Here is a 17127-nt window from a genome sequence, read left to right on the forward strand (position 1 = left end):
CAAATAAGAACTTTAAGCAAATCTAATATCTAAACAATATTTTTCACGTTGTGCAAATCATTTGTTTAAATGGTCAAATATTGTCATAAATATAAGCTATATACTGCTTACATTTAATTTTTGTGGTCATTTCCTGAGTAGTTTTTGAGCCACTTTTTGTTCAAAGTCCAACCTGACAAGATCCGTTTGTTGAATTCCTTCTATTCAGATTCATAGTGGATTTTGTCTAGTCAACTGTTATTTGGGAAAAGGTTTTTCTGGTTCTTTTCCTTAAGTTAAAGGATTTGACGATGGGTCTATACAGGTTTTTCATATTTTTAACAACCACAAGGGCATCATATGTATATGCAGAGTTCTCAGTAAAACATTTGCTTGTTTATTCATACAGGTCCCTCTGCTATAATGCTCATTTTGTTAACAAATTTGCTGTAATGCAATTGACAAATTGGGGACACGGTTTCTAAAGCGCAAACTTTTAAAACGTGTTGGCTGTTAAGCAATTACATCGCCAACACTTTAGAAACGGTGCTTAGTGTGATTGTTCTATAATATTGTACAAAAATGCAACTGCCACATTATAGAAGAACAGTATATTTTTCTGTACCTCAGTGAATGCTTACAGGATATAATTTGTGGAATTATTAGTTGCACAAGTTTTGAAATCAAAACATTGGTGTAGTGTTTACATGCTCACCCTTGTTTGGAAATTAGTCTTAGCCTCTCAAAGACTTTATGGGGACCCTGAAACATGTTCTTAAAATTTAATTTTTCAAAATTAATGGCATATCAGTGATACCCCTGTGCTGGTTAAACAATTCTAAGCCTCATGAGTTGGAGCTTTGGCAGTGTGGCTTAATTCAGTTGTTATGGTTATTCAATGCTGCCCTACTTTATTTCAACAGTTGTTAATCATTTTGAACAGTGTTACTACTTAGAATGTGAACACTCTATTGCTGATTGTGTTGTTCAGCTTTTGCACTTTGTTGTCAAAATAATGGTATTGTTAGTTTGTTTTTGCATAATATTGTCTGTAAAATACATTGTGATGTAACTAGTATAACTTACATAAGCTAAAACTTTTCCTATCTAATTGAGGAACACATTGTGAGCATAAGAACTCTGGGAGTTTTTGAACTGGAAGCTGCACTTTTAGAATGCAATTCAAAACTTTCAAACCCAAACATATTCTATTATTATTTGTATGGGAATTGTTAGTAACATGTCTAAGTTTTTAAAAAATTTTCTTTTTGTACTAACAAATGTTATGCCACACTTTAATGGGCAGGTGCATATTCTAACCATTGTCTCAATCATTAAAGAATCAAAGGTGAATACTCAAGTCAGAAACTAACAATTCTGCATGTGCAAGAATTTCTGCCTATTTGAACCTTACAAATTTTCTAAAGTTATTAAAAGATGGAGTAAAACATGCAATCCCGTATGTCATACAGAATTACCACAGTAATTTGATTGAAGGGATGCAACCACTATTTAATAATTTACAATAAACATTTGATGATGATCTGTAGTGGGCATTTTTTAATAATGAACAGTTGAGGCCAAAAGTCTGTCTATTCTCTATCTTCCTTAGTGTACCAGGCCATTATATGTTTTTTGGTTAGTGTCCTGGAAGCATGCTGAATGTTTTCTAATTTTGAGGATGATGGGAGAAAAGCATTTCATTAGTTTGGAGCCTTCATTTACAGTAGACTGTAAACTATTAAGTCAGTGCTGAGAAGCAAGAAACTATAACCAAACTTTCATTCACTGCAGAGCAATGCTACTCCAATTAGGTTTTGTAGTGATTACTCTGAATAGGAAAATCTAATTTTGCCTTGGGGAAGGATTGTCTTACTAAACTTTTGCTGCTGTGAACTGTTAAAATGTAAATTAGAACAATGAATTAACGATGAATACTGCAACCACAGAGGTTGAGCTAAACTGCTTGCTCTACTATATGTGGGATAGGTACATTGTTTAACTGTAGAGTCTTGATAGACTTGTGTTTGAGAAGTATGAATCTCCTAAGCCAAACCAGACACTATATAGCCAAATGTTACATGTTTACTGAATTGTACATCACTGTCAGAGTGCACAGCTATCATATTTGTGTTCATTGTTCTCCTTGTCACTGTTTACATATCAGCAATTTCTCTCTGACGGGTTATATTTCTCTTAGCTTAAGTATTTAAGTGTATTTTCAAAAAGTAAAATAAACTTCTACAAGTTAACACTGAGCTTCATTTAATGAAAAGGATAATTCAATCTTTCTTTGGGGCTATAGTGAAGTATCTTGGAGATGGTGAGGACTGCAGATGCTGCAAGTTCGGAGTTGATAAAGTGCAGAACTAGAAAAAGCACAGCAGCTTTTGACCTGAAATGTTGACTTCTGCTGCTTGACCTGTGGTGCTTTGACTGCAGTGAAGCAAAAATATATAAACAACTTTATTAGTCATAGCGATGTACAGCATGGAAACAGACCCTTCGGTCCAACCCATCCATGCAGACCAGATATCCCAACCCAATCTAGTCCCACCTGCCAACACCTGGCCCATATCCCTCCAAACCCTTCCTATTCATATACCCATCCAAATGCCTCTTAAATGTTGCAAGTGTACCAGCCTCCACCACATCCTCTGGCAGCTTATTTCATACATATACCACCCTCTGCATGAAAACATTGACACTTAGATCTCTTTTACATCTTTCCCCTCACCCTAAACCTATGCCTTCTAGTTCTGGACTCTGACCCCAGGGAAAAGACTTTGTCTATATATCCTATCCATGCCCCTCGTAATTTTGTAAACCTCTATAAAGGTCACCCCTGAGCCTCCAACGTGCCAGGGAAAACAGCCCCAGCCTGTTCAGCCTCTCCCTGTAGCTCAAATTCTCCAATCCTAGCAACATCCTTGTAAATCTTTTCTGAACCCTTTCAAGTTTCACAACATCTGTCCGATAGAAAGGAGACCAGAATTGCACGCAATATTCCAACAGTGGCCTAACCAATGTCCTGTACAGCCGCAATATGACCTCCCAACTCCTGTACTCAATACTGACCAATAAAGGAAAGCATACCAAATACCACTTTCACTACCCTACCTACCTGTGACTCTACTTTCAAGGAGCTATGAACCTGCACTCCAAGGTCTATTTGTTCAGCAACACTTCCTCAGACCTTACCATTAAGTGTATAAGTCCTGCTAAGATTTGCTTTCCCAAAATGTCCTTTTCCATCAAATAAAATACCTTGTCCTTCCCATAAAGCATGAATTATAAAAATGGAAGGCAATTTCTAAATTCCTGCAACAGAACATTTAGATTGACTACCGTAAGCAAGCAAGTACTGGCCCAAATAGCAACTGCAAGATGTTCCAATCCACAGTCCACCATAGAGTTATTACTTTCCTAAACTTGCCAAGTTTAAATTACGTTATCAACTAATTAACTTAATGTAAATAAAGTCATTAAATTTGGGTTGTGATGAGCATTATTTCAATAGGAAAGAATAATTACTGATTATTCTAAACTGTTCTATGATTGAGTTGCATATAACATTTGTATTCCTTAGTATCCTACATTACTTGAAGGCACCTTGGCTGAGATGTAAAACAAAGTCTAGATAGCCTCTTCAGGTGAGCATAAATCCCATGCTCAAAGACAAAAAAAATTCTTGCTTTATTTTAGGGGAGGGAATGGCCTAGTAGGATTATCGCTAAACTATTAGTCTATTGTTGACTATGAAATCATTGTTGGAAACAACCATCTGCATCACTATTTAGGGAAGGAAGCTGCCAACTGTATCTGGTCTCGACAAAATGTGACTCCAGACCCACAGTAATGTGGTTGACTCTTAACTACCTTTTTAGAGATTAAGATGGGCAATAAACATTGGCCAGCCAGTGATGCCTGCATCGCATGAATTAATTTAAAAAAAATTGTGTGTTATCTTGTTCTGAGCAAATTGGTTTACTGTAACACTACCAAGACTACCACTCATGAAAGATGCAAGTCTGAATTTAATTTTGTTAATAACAGACATCTATCTGAAGAATTAAATGTAAATTATTCTCTGCACTCAGGGCAACACAAACAGTAATGAAAATGACTTTCCCCATCATTGAAAAAATATAGATTTAACTAGCACAGGTATTGAGAAGCATTGTTTAGAAATTTAAACGAGACAGGTCGACTGAAAGCATTGCCTGAAGAACTCATCCAATGAACAGTTGTCACACCTCAAATCCTAACCACTCCAGCAACAAATTTCATGCCTTTTTCTGAAGGAGAAACTTCAACTTCTCCAGTGTAATTTCCACAGCACTATTTTTTAGCATTACAGCATCTTCATATGGAAGACCCATTTGGAAGTATGCTAACTATCTCACACTTCCAGTTTCTAAAACCTATGAAAAAGATGACAAAAATGTTTTAATATTTTTTTAATTTTCAGTTCAGCAAAAACACATAACAAAACAGGGTAAATTATCAGCATTTTGTAAATGTTAATATGCTTCAAATTTACATTTCTGCATTTATGTTAACAGCACAAGTATGAAAACTTTTCCTGAATGGTGTTCCATCCACATGTTGCATGTACAATTTCATGAATCATACCTTTACTAAAAGTAAGGACTAGATGTACTTTCTCTGGAGGCTCCCATTCTTAGTCATGTGTGAAGCAATTACTCAGGAAAATTTTTACATATACACAAGATACAAATGAAGTCAAAAGATTATTTACTTCAAATCCTTGGAGTTTAATGTTGCAGCCCACAACCTCATGACATCTGCTACAACTCTTATCACAGCCAGTACTTCTTGCTCTTCAACCCTGATTTCCCTATTCAGCCAAATCTTGAATTAACCAGCTAAGAAATTAGTAAATCTGTTTGGTAAAATTTTCCCCCACTGCAGAGAAAAATCTAGTTTCATTCAGGAATTCCTCAAGTTTAAACTGCAGAGTGTAAAGATCTACTTCCCAAAGTCAGTTGTGTTTTGACACCTTGGTTGATAAACTGAGTGGACTTTGTAGGCAAACTAATTGGCCAAAGTTTCAAACTATTAATACACCTTTATGGCATGTTTTGAATGGAGAAATGTGTCTGAGCTTACAGCATACAGTTTGACAGCTGCACATTAGAATGTATGGCATTGCATTGCAATCAAGTGGTAATATGGGCAGGTAACCCTTAGTGTGAAAGTAAAAATATCTAGCAGAGCAAAACATGAAATTTATGCTGTCAGCCACTACCTTGATGTGTGGCTATAATTTTGAAGACTAGATAGTTTTAAAAGTGTAGAAATACTTGTAATGCTTTAAAAATTAAATCTTCCTTATCAATCATCTCAAAAGCAAAAAGTCACTTAACAGTATGAATTAATTCGGTTTATGCTTAAATGCTGTGCTTTGAGTTGTTATTCCTAAACTTAGATGTACAAGGCAGATCAATTAAGTATTTCTGCTATTACAAAACTATTTAGCACGTTCAAAATTATTTCCAAATACAACAGAGTTTCTTTTCTAGCAGCAGGCACTCCAACATTCAGGCTCCACAAAGCATACTTTTGTCATAGACAAAGAGAGCTAAGAGTTCATGTAGAATGGCTAAGTGAAAGGAGTCTTTAAATGGAGTTCACTAGTCTGTGGACAAAATGTTTAATTTGGTATTTGTCAACATGGGATAATCAGCTGTCATATACAAGAATTCTAATTTTTGTTTCTACAGAGGTGGAATAATCAAGATACCTACGAAACACTAAGTTTATGTATTTAGACATAGTTTTAATCAGCTATCACGAATTTCACTGGGTCAGGGCAAGGGGGATAAGCTACTTTTGATGGGATTTTCAAATTGTATTTAAAAATATATTCACTTTATTCCATTCATTTCCTGGATGCCAGTTGCTTCAAATGGGAACCTTCAGACTGTGTACACATCCTCTTTTTAAAAGATGGATCTTGACAAAAGATTCTGAAATTTAAAAGACACAGAAGGTCAACAGAATGAAAACCTCAACACATCGTACATTTTTCTGATTAGTTTGATAAAACAGAAGTGGGTTTAACAGTAGTACATAACACATACCAGAAACAATAACACTTCACATTAGAGTCAAGCAACAAACATTTTTAAAATCAAGAATCAATGTGAACACAATTGACAGTACATCTTGGTTCAACTGCACAAGGCAACTGGAAACAGCCTCTCCATAGCACAAACAAAAAACAGAACACCTTCACAAAAAAATAGCAGGATACAGAAAATATAATAAACATAACATTTATACATGATAAACTTGACAAACATCTTTTGAGTCTACAGTTCACAAAATTGAGCTTAAAACATACTATTTTCCTAAAAGACACTTTATAAAACAATCCATTACCAGAAATAACATTTCTTATGAAAATAATTTTACAGCAATTTGAATTAACATACCAATTTCAAGTATTACAGTAACTAGACTCAACTTTAAGGGCCCAACATTTCCTCTTGTACTGACAGGTGTACACAAAAATTAATTTCCCTTTGGTGTCCAGAATATTATGCCAAGAAAGTTGGCATAAATGACTACTGCATTAGCAAAAAGGAGAATATAATTAAACAGGCTTAATTTATCAATAGCCAGATGCATACTTTTTGGGTGGAGGAAATGTAAGAGAAGCAGCTGTTAATCTGTCAATTTAAAGATAATGCAGTTACGTGCTCATGTCCCAGAGTAGGGATTGAATCCTTTTGATTTAAAAAGGCACAAATTCTACCACTGTGCTGAGATAACAACCAGGATTGCTTTAAAGCAGATCTGTCATTGATATAACAAGGATCTCGATATATACAAGCATTAATAATTAAAACTCAAACTGATATGGATTCTCACCACAGTGATGCTCAAGGTCCTTGTGCTTCCATTAAAAAATCTCCAAGTTTGATCTAAGGTGTTCTCTAATGCATTTCTGAGCACAACTGGAAAACTTGGGCCCTTAATGTCTTAAATTGAAGCAAATACAACATCATAAAAGCATGGAATTAAAAAAAGCAAATCAATCCAAACTCCCAATATGTCAGTTAACTAAGTTTCAATTATTGAATCACTACACTTAATTTCCTGCAGCAAACAGTTCCTAAATTAACAAACAATTTCAGCAGTGACCCCAGCATATCAAAAACTAGAAAATGAACCTCAATTTGTTCAAGTGAGCACAGTTCCACAGCCCTAACAGGACTGAAACTGTAATTTAGTGGAATATTCAATTTATATTTTTATCTCTTTATAGTTTAATTTCGGATTACTTGATCAAATATTCAGATGTCCATTTTTAAAAAGGAGACTGTTCAGTAAATTTACTAAGGCCATACCATCTTGGCTAAAGCTTTGCTATCTACAAATCAAAATAATTATTTGCCACGCAACAGGAATAGAATTGAATCAGAACATCAAACTTAGTGGGACTTTAAGCTAAGTTTCTTCCCAGAAACAGGAGTGAAAATTAGGTCAATCATACCTGAATGGTCCCAAGTACCACCTTGCAGTCAGTAACAAGGGAAACTGATGATGCCCAGTCAACAAGCCTTGCACCCACCTCATGTACAGAGGAGTCAGGTCAGGCAAGCAAATGAAGGAAAAGTCATTAAAACAGGAAGTGATAAAGCATTCCCACAAATATTCAATCCTTACTTGTCCATATCTTTCAGGGTTTTGAAAGAGACTTGAACCTTTTGCCCCTCAAATCTTTCCTCTAACACTTCTCTAATTTAATTCGGTGAGTCTCAATTACACAAATGCTCTACAGGCATCCTACTGGCTATATCTTTCCAAATCAATATCCTCTGGAAGTGTCCAAAACTGTACACAATATTGCATTTTTTGCAAATTCATTCATGGCATGAGGCTGTTGCTGGCTATGGCAGCATTTATTGCCCATCCCTAATTGCCAAAGGGCAGTTAATATTCAATCACATTGCCAGAGTCTGCAATCCTGTTGGCAAACCCGGGTAAGGATGGGAGTTTCCTTCCCTAAAAGACCTTAAATGAACTGGATGCTTTTTTCTGACAATTAATTCACAGTCATTATTATTAAACTTTCAATTCTAGATTTTATTCTATTGAACTCAAGTTTTACCATTTGCTATGGCAGGATTCAAATCCAGATCCCAGTATATTTCCTTGGCTTCTGGATTAACAGTCCAGTGATAATACCACTAGGCTGTCACCTCCCCTAAATGCCTGCATAATATGTATCTTATCAATAAGATCTGTCTTACAGACAGATCTTAATGGTATTTCTATAACTGACCAGTTAACAGCTTCATATTCACTGTAAAGTTTTAATGAACAGTCATTCAACACTTCCAAACTTTGTCCCCCGTTACTTATAGTACCCTTCTCCATGTTGTTTTGGAATAGTGTAAATAACAGGAAACACCGAACAATTTCCTGAAGAATTCCAAAACTAAAAATTGTCTCAGCAGAGCTATATTCATTTGTCACCACAACCTCAATCCAAATAGGTATAAATAAACCCAGAAAATTGTTGGAAACATTCAGCAGGCCAAGGAGCTACTGTGGAAAAAGAAACAGCTCACATTACCTGAAACATTACATGTTTCTCTTCATAGATGCTGCCCAAATTATTTGAGCAATTCTGACATCTGCTGGTTTTATTGAAATTTCCAGCATCTGTAGTGTTTTGCTTTTGAAAGTACTACATTTATTAACCTTCAAAATTAGAATTTACCAAACATTTTCTGAAATACAAGCAAATCTCATCCAAGCATCATTAGCTGTCTTATCCCACTTTGTGCAGTCTTAAAGAGCAGAGACATCGGTTCTGAAGCATTTCTCCATTATTCATGTAATGATGTATCCAATGCCTTAATTTTTTTCCTTCATGGTGCACTATTACCATTTAATGCTTCACTGATTTCATCCCACTTTAATTGTGAATTAATTGTAGAGACAATCTGATTTAAGATAGATACCAAATCCCATTTCTGGATTCCCATATTTGTATTCCACTTTGTCCGTTAAAATATTCATTTGATGTTTAACAAGTCTTAATAAAAAACTGCTGCCAATAAATCAACTTTTTCATAATCATTATATTCCTTTTTAAACATGTTTACCTCCTCTTCAGATTAATTGACATTGCTCTTTTATAAGTAGATGTCACTTGCTGTATTCTGCAAGCATTCTGTCAATTTTAAAAGGATAGTTCAATGTCCTGATGAAAGACAATCAATTGGAAGTTCCTTAGAAATATTTTTCTTGTACTGGCTTCAAAGCAATAAAGAGCCCACATAAAATATTGTACATTTTCAACATGCTGCCAAATCTTTCCTCATTTTCTAAACAGGTTAATTGCTTGCAGAGGTACAGTCTACTGAAACAAGCACCCTCTTGTACCTCATTCAAGTGGTCTTTATTCATGCTTTGATTTAAATGCAGGCTACTTCAAATGATAAAGGTCACAGCCAATTTCTGACCATATCCTCATGCAAAATCCATTTTTGCACTACCGGACAGATTTACCAGACAGCATCAGAATAAGGAACACTTAACCTAGGCCAGAGGGCAACTTTAGTAGCTGCTACTGCTCCAAGATTAAGAAAGTGAGCAGACCAAGGATTAAACCTAGAATTTAAACTCCCTCGGCTACCACAGAAATGAAGTAATAGACCACCTCACCCTCCCGCTGAGCATATTCCCCACCACTCCCATCCAAAAAAAATCCAACAATTACACATGCATCCACCCACCCCAACCAGACAGGCTGCAAGTCATGTTTGATAGGATCTGCCAAAGAAAGTGGAGAATGTCTGACCTTTGTGTTAGTGTTGTTCCTTTTGTGCATCAACGCACCATATTTAGTCTGCTTCTAAATCAGCTCTGGATAATGTAAACCTGTAGAATATACGCAAGAACTGATCCCCACATACTGTAAACTGAAGCAAATCTGTTAACATTGTGACCAATTGATAAATCAAACCAGCTCAATTTCTATAGTAAGTACCTGTAATTGCCACTAAGTGACCAACCAGCATTTCTTTCAACTGACTAACTTGTTTTATTACTATTCTCAATATTTGTTGCACAGTAACATGTCATTTAACTGTCTAATTTAAAAGCATAATTCAAAAAATAAAATCCATAAAATGTAATTCCAGTAACTGATTTGGTACCTTTACCTCATTCTGTATCTTCCACATGCAAGTATTTAATAGTATCTCATAGTATCAAGTATATTAAAACTTAATTATCTTAAAAATCAAAGTCCAGATCTGAAATTTATATTTTTATATATACACACACACACAAAGACTCAAATGCATTAAACTTTGTTTTATGATTATAGTGAATGCAACCTCTATATTAAATAAACTACATTACCTACCTCCACAGAGGCAGCGCAAAACGAAAGCAGCAATTTTTCACAGGAAAGGGTAGCCATAGACATATGGTCCAATGTACTGCAGTTCATTAATCAGAGATCAGAATCAGCAAATTATGGAGTAGTATCAGCTAAACAACTACATATAGTGGTTCATTCAGTAACTGAATACCAGTTTACCAATCCTGTGAATTACCAACTTAAAGCAAATCAATTATAAGATTTGCGAAATAGTGAATTGTAGTTGGAAAAACAACTGATAAGGACATGAAATGACAAAGCTTAGGGATATCGAATTCTAAGTGAATGGTCATTATAGCAGTCATGACAATGGTTAGGGACTGTAAGTTGGCTTTAAAACTCAAGTTGATTAAAATTTTAAAAATATCAAAATTTTGGGCATGATGCAGCATCTCAGTTCAGAAAAAAAAGGTGCACAGTACTCCCCTCCCTCCCCGGAACTCAGAGTTCCATGCTAATTCTTCTTGCAAGAATTAATTTCCATAATGGAAATTCTGTTTAGTTGATTTGCTTCAGAGGTTTGTGATTGGTTTGTATTTTTTGGTTTTAAAATGTTAATGAGTAGCGTGGCGTCAAAGCGCTTCCTGGTATGGCTTCAGAGTCTCCACAAATATTTCCCCTGAAAGTAAAAGAGATACCGTTGTACTATGAACAATTGTTAAAACAATCTTGCAGGGAACAATAAAAATGCTCAACCAATCAGTATCACTCTGATCTATTTACTTCTGACTGCCAAAGACACTCCAAACCAGTTAAAACCAGGATGATTAAACAGTCTCCACCTGCACACACCTGATTCACTGGTCAAATACATGGCCAAATTGCTAACTTGAGGCATAGCTCAAAATTATAATAAAGTGGATAAACTATGGTTTCTTATTCACAAAAGGAAGATTTCTATCAGCTAAACACTGCATTTAATCATAAACTTCTTGGCAGCTGGACTTTCATCTGTATGTCAATCAATCTAGGAATAGAAGGAATATCAAACCCTCTGGACTGCACACAGTTTAAAATTTAAAAATACAATACAGGGTTTTCTCTCTGCTCCTAAAATTGTACATTTTAAATCAACATTATATGCAAATAGATTCTATACCAAGACAGAATACGTATTTTTTGATTTTCGATGCTTCTTATTGGGCCAGTTAAATGTTTCACAAGAGATTCAAAAATTTATCTGCAACTTAAACATGCAGTGTTTCACGTGCAAAGAACCTTTCCGCTTAGAGGAAGGTTTAATTGGTTATGGAATACCAAAGGCGGCAGTTTTGACAAATATGGTCTCATGCATTTTCCCCTCACAATCCAAGTTCTTCAGTTGCATCCACAAGAAAATTGTATCTGTACTTTTATGCAGCCAACAGTATAAAGAACTCACTATTTATGCAGATATTACATAATTAAGTAACATGAAACCAGGACATGAATATCTAGAGCCTTATCAAACCAACTTAAGAATTGCAATCCACTATAATTATACAATTTAGATGTCTACATATACACTGTATATATAAAAATTATGCTTGAACAAAGTTGGTTTTCTACAAGACACCTGTAAGTTAATTATAAACCCCAAAATGTACACATCTTCAAAGTATAGTTTTATTTTTTAAAAACCCTTATAACCTTAATGGTAACACTAAATTTGTTACATAGCTTGTTATTAGCTATTGACTGGAGTAAAATTAAAAGAAAAGGTTTTAAAACATTAAATAACTCAAAATTAAAGCTGATGGAAGGGTGGGCTGATGTGCACTGCCTTTTAGAACACATTTCTGTACAGTTAGATTGACAAAGACCTCTGATTACTTATTTTCCTCTTATCTTCTAGAACTCACTGAATGATTTTTTTACCATATAATTGGATGTTGTAATTGCAAGTCCCCCTAACTAAGTCTTTTGCACAACCCATATAAATTCTTGAAGATCTGAATTTATGTGCCAGATCAATTTATGCAAACAAAAAAAAACTTAATATCCAATTCCTTTCAAGACTACATAACAGGCAAAAGTGGATAAAATTAGCCCCTCATTTATTGTTAGATCACTCCATAAAAGTTTTGATGCCATTAATGAGTAATGCAACAATTCAAATATTAATATAATTAAAAGCATGTCATTCTTGTTGCTTCCAAAGATTTTATGAAGTAGTGAGTGATAAGATTAGTTACAAGATCAACCCCTGCGGAACCAACTGAGCTTTCAGTATTATCTGGCAGCGATACTAAGAATGACAGTCTAAGGGAGTTTGCTCATTTGTCAACAGGAGACAATGGAGGCTGAACAATAAAATTTAATAATGTACGGAATATACTCTAAGTATGGAGTACCCCATTTTCTTTCTGGCCTAGCATCTTCCACAAGCTACCACTCATATAGATCCAAGCAAGATGTAAATTACTAAACACGTTTTTACTTTGATGCACTTTCAAAATATTTTAAAGCAAGCTTATAAGATTATAAAATCAAATAGAATCAATGAAGAGTTTGACAAAAGCAAAAAAGCAGTTTAAATCTAAAGAGCCCCCCAATTTAGAGAAAAAACTCCTACATTCTATACTGCACAAACCAAATTTTCACTTGAAAGATCTGGTTGCCTAGGTTCGACTAGCAATATTGGGGGAACATAAAATCAAGAAGATTTTCTCTCTCCTCTCCCCACCCCCTCCCAACCCCAAAATAAAACAAGTATCTCTGAACACAGGAACAATTGTATTTAGTCAATTTAGATTCAAACTACATTCATAACCACTCAGCTACAAGTCACTTCCATTTGGATCCAGATGGATTACTAATTCATGTGGTAAACAACTTGTATTTATTTCTTCTCTCCCAACCCACATCTCAACACAGATGTTCCAACATAATCTTGAGCTGGCAGCATGCAGCTGCTGACAGGAGGAGGCCATTGGTGCAGGTACATTTAGAAGTCATTTTAATTTCCTAAATCATATTTTGTTGTTAAGAAAAAGCCAAAATTTATGGGAAAACTTGTCCCCATGCTCAAAGGTTCGGTTTCATAAAAATAGAATTGCCCTGTCTTACCTGAGACCAATGTGTTCAATCTCCTCCTGGTTAAAAAAAATTGTATATTAGCATGGCTCCATTCATGCTTCAGGTTGAAGTGCATTCAGCAAGCAAAGCCAAACAGGGCTATGAAATGCTCACGCAAAACATCTTATTGGATCCTTAACTGGACTCACCACAATAGGGTTCTGAAAATTTGACTAAAAATAAATGTTCCATGTTTCCTCAAGCTATTGAGTCAGATTTACCCAATAAGGAGTTTAGGGACAAGATGACTGAAGCAATTATACACAGTCAACATTATCAATGTAGCAATGAACAATTTGCATGCAAATTACACACCTGGACCATGCCAATATGTAAAGTGAACCTGCATTGGATGGAAAAAAAATAGTACACTATCACTGATATGCAGACTCTGCAAAAGAATACTGTGCAAGTCTTTACTACCAAACTGGGTGCCATGATCTATGGGACAGTGTCTTTCAATCTGAACTTATGATTTGAGAATAATATAATTGAATTCACCCATGTGAACACAGGATCTTTTTTTAAAAAACATCCAGATAGATTTCTTGGACAAAATAGACTAAGTAGCATAGTAACAACAACAGGGTCCAGGTTACAATCACCAATTTCTATTCAGTTATTTGATTTTAGTGGTGAGGCCACTGTCAGGCTTTATTTGGGATAGTGATCATGACTCATGTATGGCACAGTAGATTGCCATTCAAACCTTTACCTCACTATAGTTCCTCGCATAAATTAGCAGAGTTCGAGTTGTTGGTTGGCCTTTAACAGAGGGGCTGCTTGTATGGGGGTCCTCAAAAGATGTGCAGCAGCTTAAAGGGGCACACAGAACAAAAGTCAGTTTTGAATGCAATACAGAATTTTTTTGAAAATAACGATGAACTGAATAAATAAGAGTATAAATGGTGTAGACTCGGAATTGGAAGTGCAGTTGAGGTTAGACAAAGAATAGACATGGTTTGAGAGACAGAATTCCATGGAGAGACAGGGAAGAATCCAAGTGAGTTACAATCCTCTACAAGTGCAGGAAGATTACCTTTAACAGATCAGCAAGATTAACCACACCAAAAAGTCAGTATATTAAAGCAAATACTTATCACTTGAAATAACATACCCTGCAGTGTACTGTCTTTATTATTTATGTCTAGGTTGTATAAACAACTTTCTCTTTTACTCATTACATACAATCACCACACTATTACCCTCTCATGGAATGGAAATGTTTGCTATAGTTATCTTTCAGCAAAATCACAAACCAGCAGTATACAAAAACTTGGACTTTGGTTACAAAAGTTAGTTAAATCTCTTCTCTTTTTGAAGACTTAGAAAAAACCAGAATGGGAAGTAAAGCATGTACTTGTGATGCAACTCGTGATATTTGAATAACTCACTAACAGGTTCCCAGCCAGAAAAATTATTTGTGATGAAGCATTTTCATCTATTTACATTTTAATAAATTAACAGTATTGAGTTAAGGGATATATTATGGTACTGGCCAATCTGCAGTGTCCCTCTTCCACCAAGAAAACAGAGACAGCTGTTATTAATGAGTGTTCTGTGCCCGTTAGCAGTAGTTAAAATAGATTTTAGCAAAACTTGACAATATTATATTCTTGAAGCCCACCACCTTTGCTACCTTGATTAGATACAGTTGTGGCAATAATTTTGGATTATTAGACATCACCTTCCTCCTCAGTTTAATGCAACCATAGAATCTCGTTATAAGATGGGAGGTAAACACAGGAGGATCCCAGCTATTGATGTTCCTTCAGTTGGAACTGGTTTTGGGGGGGTGATTTATTAAGAAATCATCCAGAAGAAAGAACGGTCAAATCTTTAATCCTCTCACTCAGCTTCAATCTCTCTACTCCAAAGTTCATACAAGCCCAACCGACTTCCCTAATGTGTTACTGGTCATTTCCTCAGAAGTCACAGCTCATTTCCATTGTTGTATTTCTTACAAGCTATATTAGCGTTCAAGCCACAAATTCTTTAAGACTCCCAAGTTGAAATGACAACCCCACAAATACAAAATCAAAAACTCAAAACAAAGCAGACACTGGTTTCTCTTTCGCGCCATTTTCAGCACTCAATACAATTCATTCACAGTGACCCACACAGACAATGTACTTGATTCTCCAAACTGACAAGGTTTAGAGTCTAATGGTCTAGCACTGGCATTTACATTAGACACTGAACATACAATCTGCATAGAATTAACTATAATCTCACCCTCTACGTAAACTAGAGTTGTTCCAAACAGTTGTTTTCTTCCTAAAAATCATTTTTTTTTAAATGAAAAAGCATATATGCAACTCAACCACAACAGTATTGGCAGCTTCAAGACCATACCTGTTTGGTTTTAGGAGAATACTAAGTCTTCAAAATGCAAAAAAGAAAAAAATGGAATGTTCTAGGTTTCTGCTCCATAACTATGAAACTAAATAATATTTGGTGCCTAAAAATATCCCGTCCATATCAAGTGCATTCTGACTCCTCTTCATATATACCAAATTCAACTATTTCACAGCAGTTCCATACATATATCCATCTTGATCGTACCATGCTCAATTGGCATTGAGTTCCCAGACACCCTAAGTCTGAACAATAATTTCAAAGAATGGTTCTAATATATTTGCTGGTTCCAAGCTTTCGTTTAAACTTAGGTTTTTTAAATTCTCCCTCCTCCAAATACGAGAAATACATTTCAAAGCATCTTTTTTCCCCAACTCTTTAGCACAAAGTGTCATAGTATTGGATACTTGCCAAATTGAGTCATAACAGTTAGACTACAACTAAATCACAAGAGATGAACTTAGTGACTAATTGCATCATAGAAATTACAAGGGTTCATTCAATTAAAATTTCTGTTCCCAGAAAACAAATTCTAGTTAGAGAAGGAAAAACGTTCCCATTAAAATCAACAGAAATTCAAACTGCAGAACTACTGAGCATGTACTAATCATTAAGGTTAGGATTACATTTGATTTCACATTACGGTCAAACAAGACTCTGTATATGAAAAACAGAACGTCCAGAGCACAACTGCCAAAACCTACAAGATTGGATATTTAGCCACAATCAGGACAGTTTTACAAAGCTGCTGTTTCTTCTAATAAATGCGTTTGCTTCCATAAACTACGGTTGTGCAAATATAGTCTATTGGGCTTAGCCTTAACTGGTGTCTGAACAGTATTGTTTTTCCAGCTGTAGAAGTGAGCAGGAATTTACAGCAGACAAATTGAGTTGGCAAAAAAGTCATGATGCTAAATAATTCAAAACAAAATATAGTTTCTTTAAGTGCCATACACCCCGGCAATTAAACTAAATTTTAAGTCTGTTTAAACTATAAAATCTGAAACTTGTGGTATGAACAGCAAAATTTAAAGAAAGCAATAAGAAATAAGAGTCCTTCAACACAAAGAGATCAGTTTGTTTGAATTGTGTGGTTCATGTTGAAATAAACTACAAATGCAGAAAATGGGCTGTATTTAGTTTGCCTTTTAATATAAGGGAGTTTAGAATTTTTAGCAGGAGTTACAAAGTTCCAAGAAATTGCAAGGTGGGCCAAGAACCTACAATGGCTATTGGATTCAGTGGGAGGTGGCAGGGACTGTGTGGGTGGGTGTTGGGAGAGTGGAATATTTGAGATTTAG

General features: G+C 35.3%; 1 protein-coding gene across 27 annotated transcripts in view; it reads right to left on the reverse strand.

Annotated features, from left to right (window-relative positions):
• Window positions 1-4424: 4424 nt before the first annotated feature.
• LOC122555350 (sodium/myo-inositol cotransporter-like) overlaps window positions 4425-17127 on the reverse strand; it is a 30984-nt gene continuing 18281 nt past the window's right edge. For 3 of the 27 annotated variants that reach the window (XR_015758799.1, XR_015758791.1, XR_015758793.1), the window contains 2 exons: window positions 9824-14283; window positions 4425-6989 (listed from right to left, as the gene is read on the reverse strand). The gene's annotated coding sequence lies outside the window, so the exon portion shown is untranslated. The remainder of the gene's footprint in view (window positions 6990-9823; window positions 14284-17127) is intronic. The other 24 variants (XR_015758816.1, XR_015758815.1, XR_015758794.1 and 21 more) reach the window with 20 other exon arrangements.

Source organism: Chiloscyllium plagiosum, unplaced genomic scaffold, assembly GCF_037043375.1.
Source record: "Chiloscyllium plagiosum isolate Xiang-an unplaced genomic scaffold, Cpla_swu_hap1 HiC_scaffold_12, whole genome shotgun sequence".
Classification (NCBI taxonomy): domain Eukaryota; kingdom Metazoa; phylum Chordata; class Chondrichthyes; order Orectolobiformes; family Hemiscylliidae; genus Chiloscyllium; species Chiloscyllium plagiosum.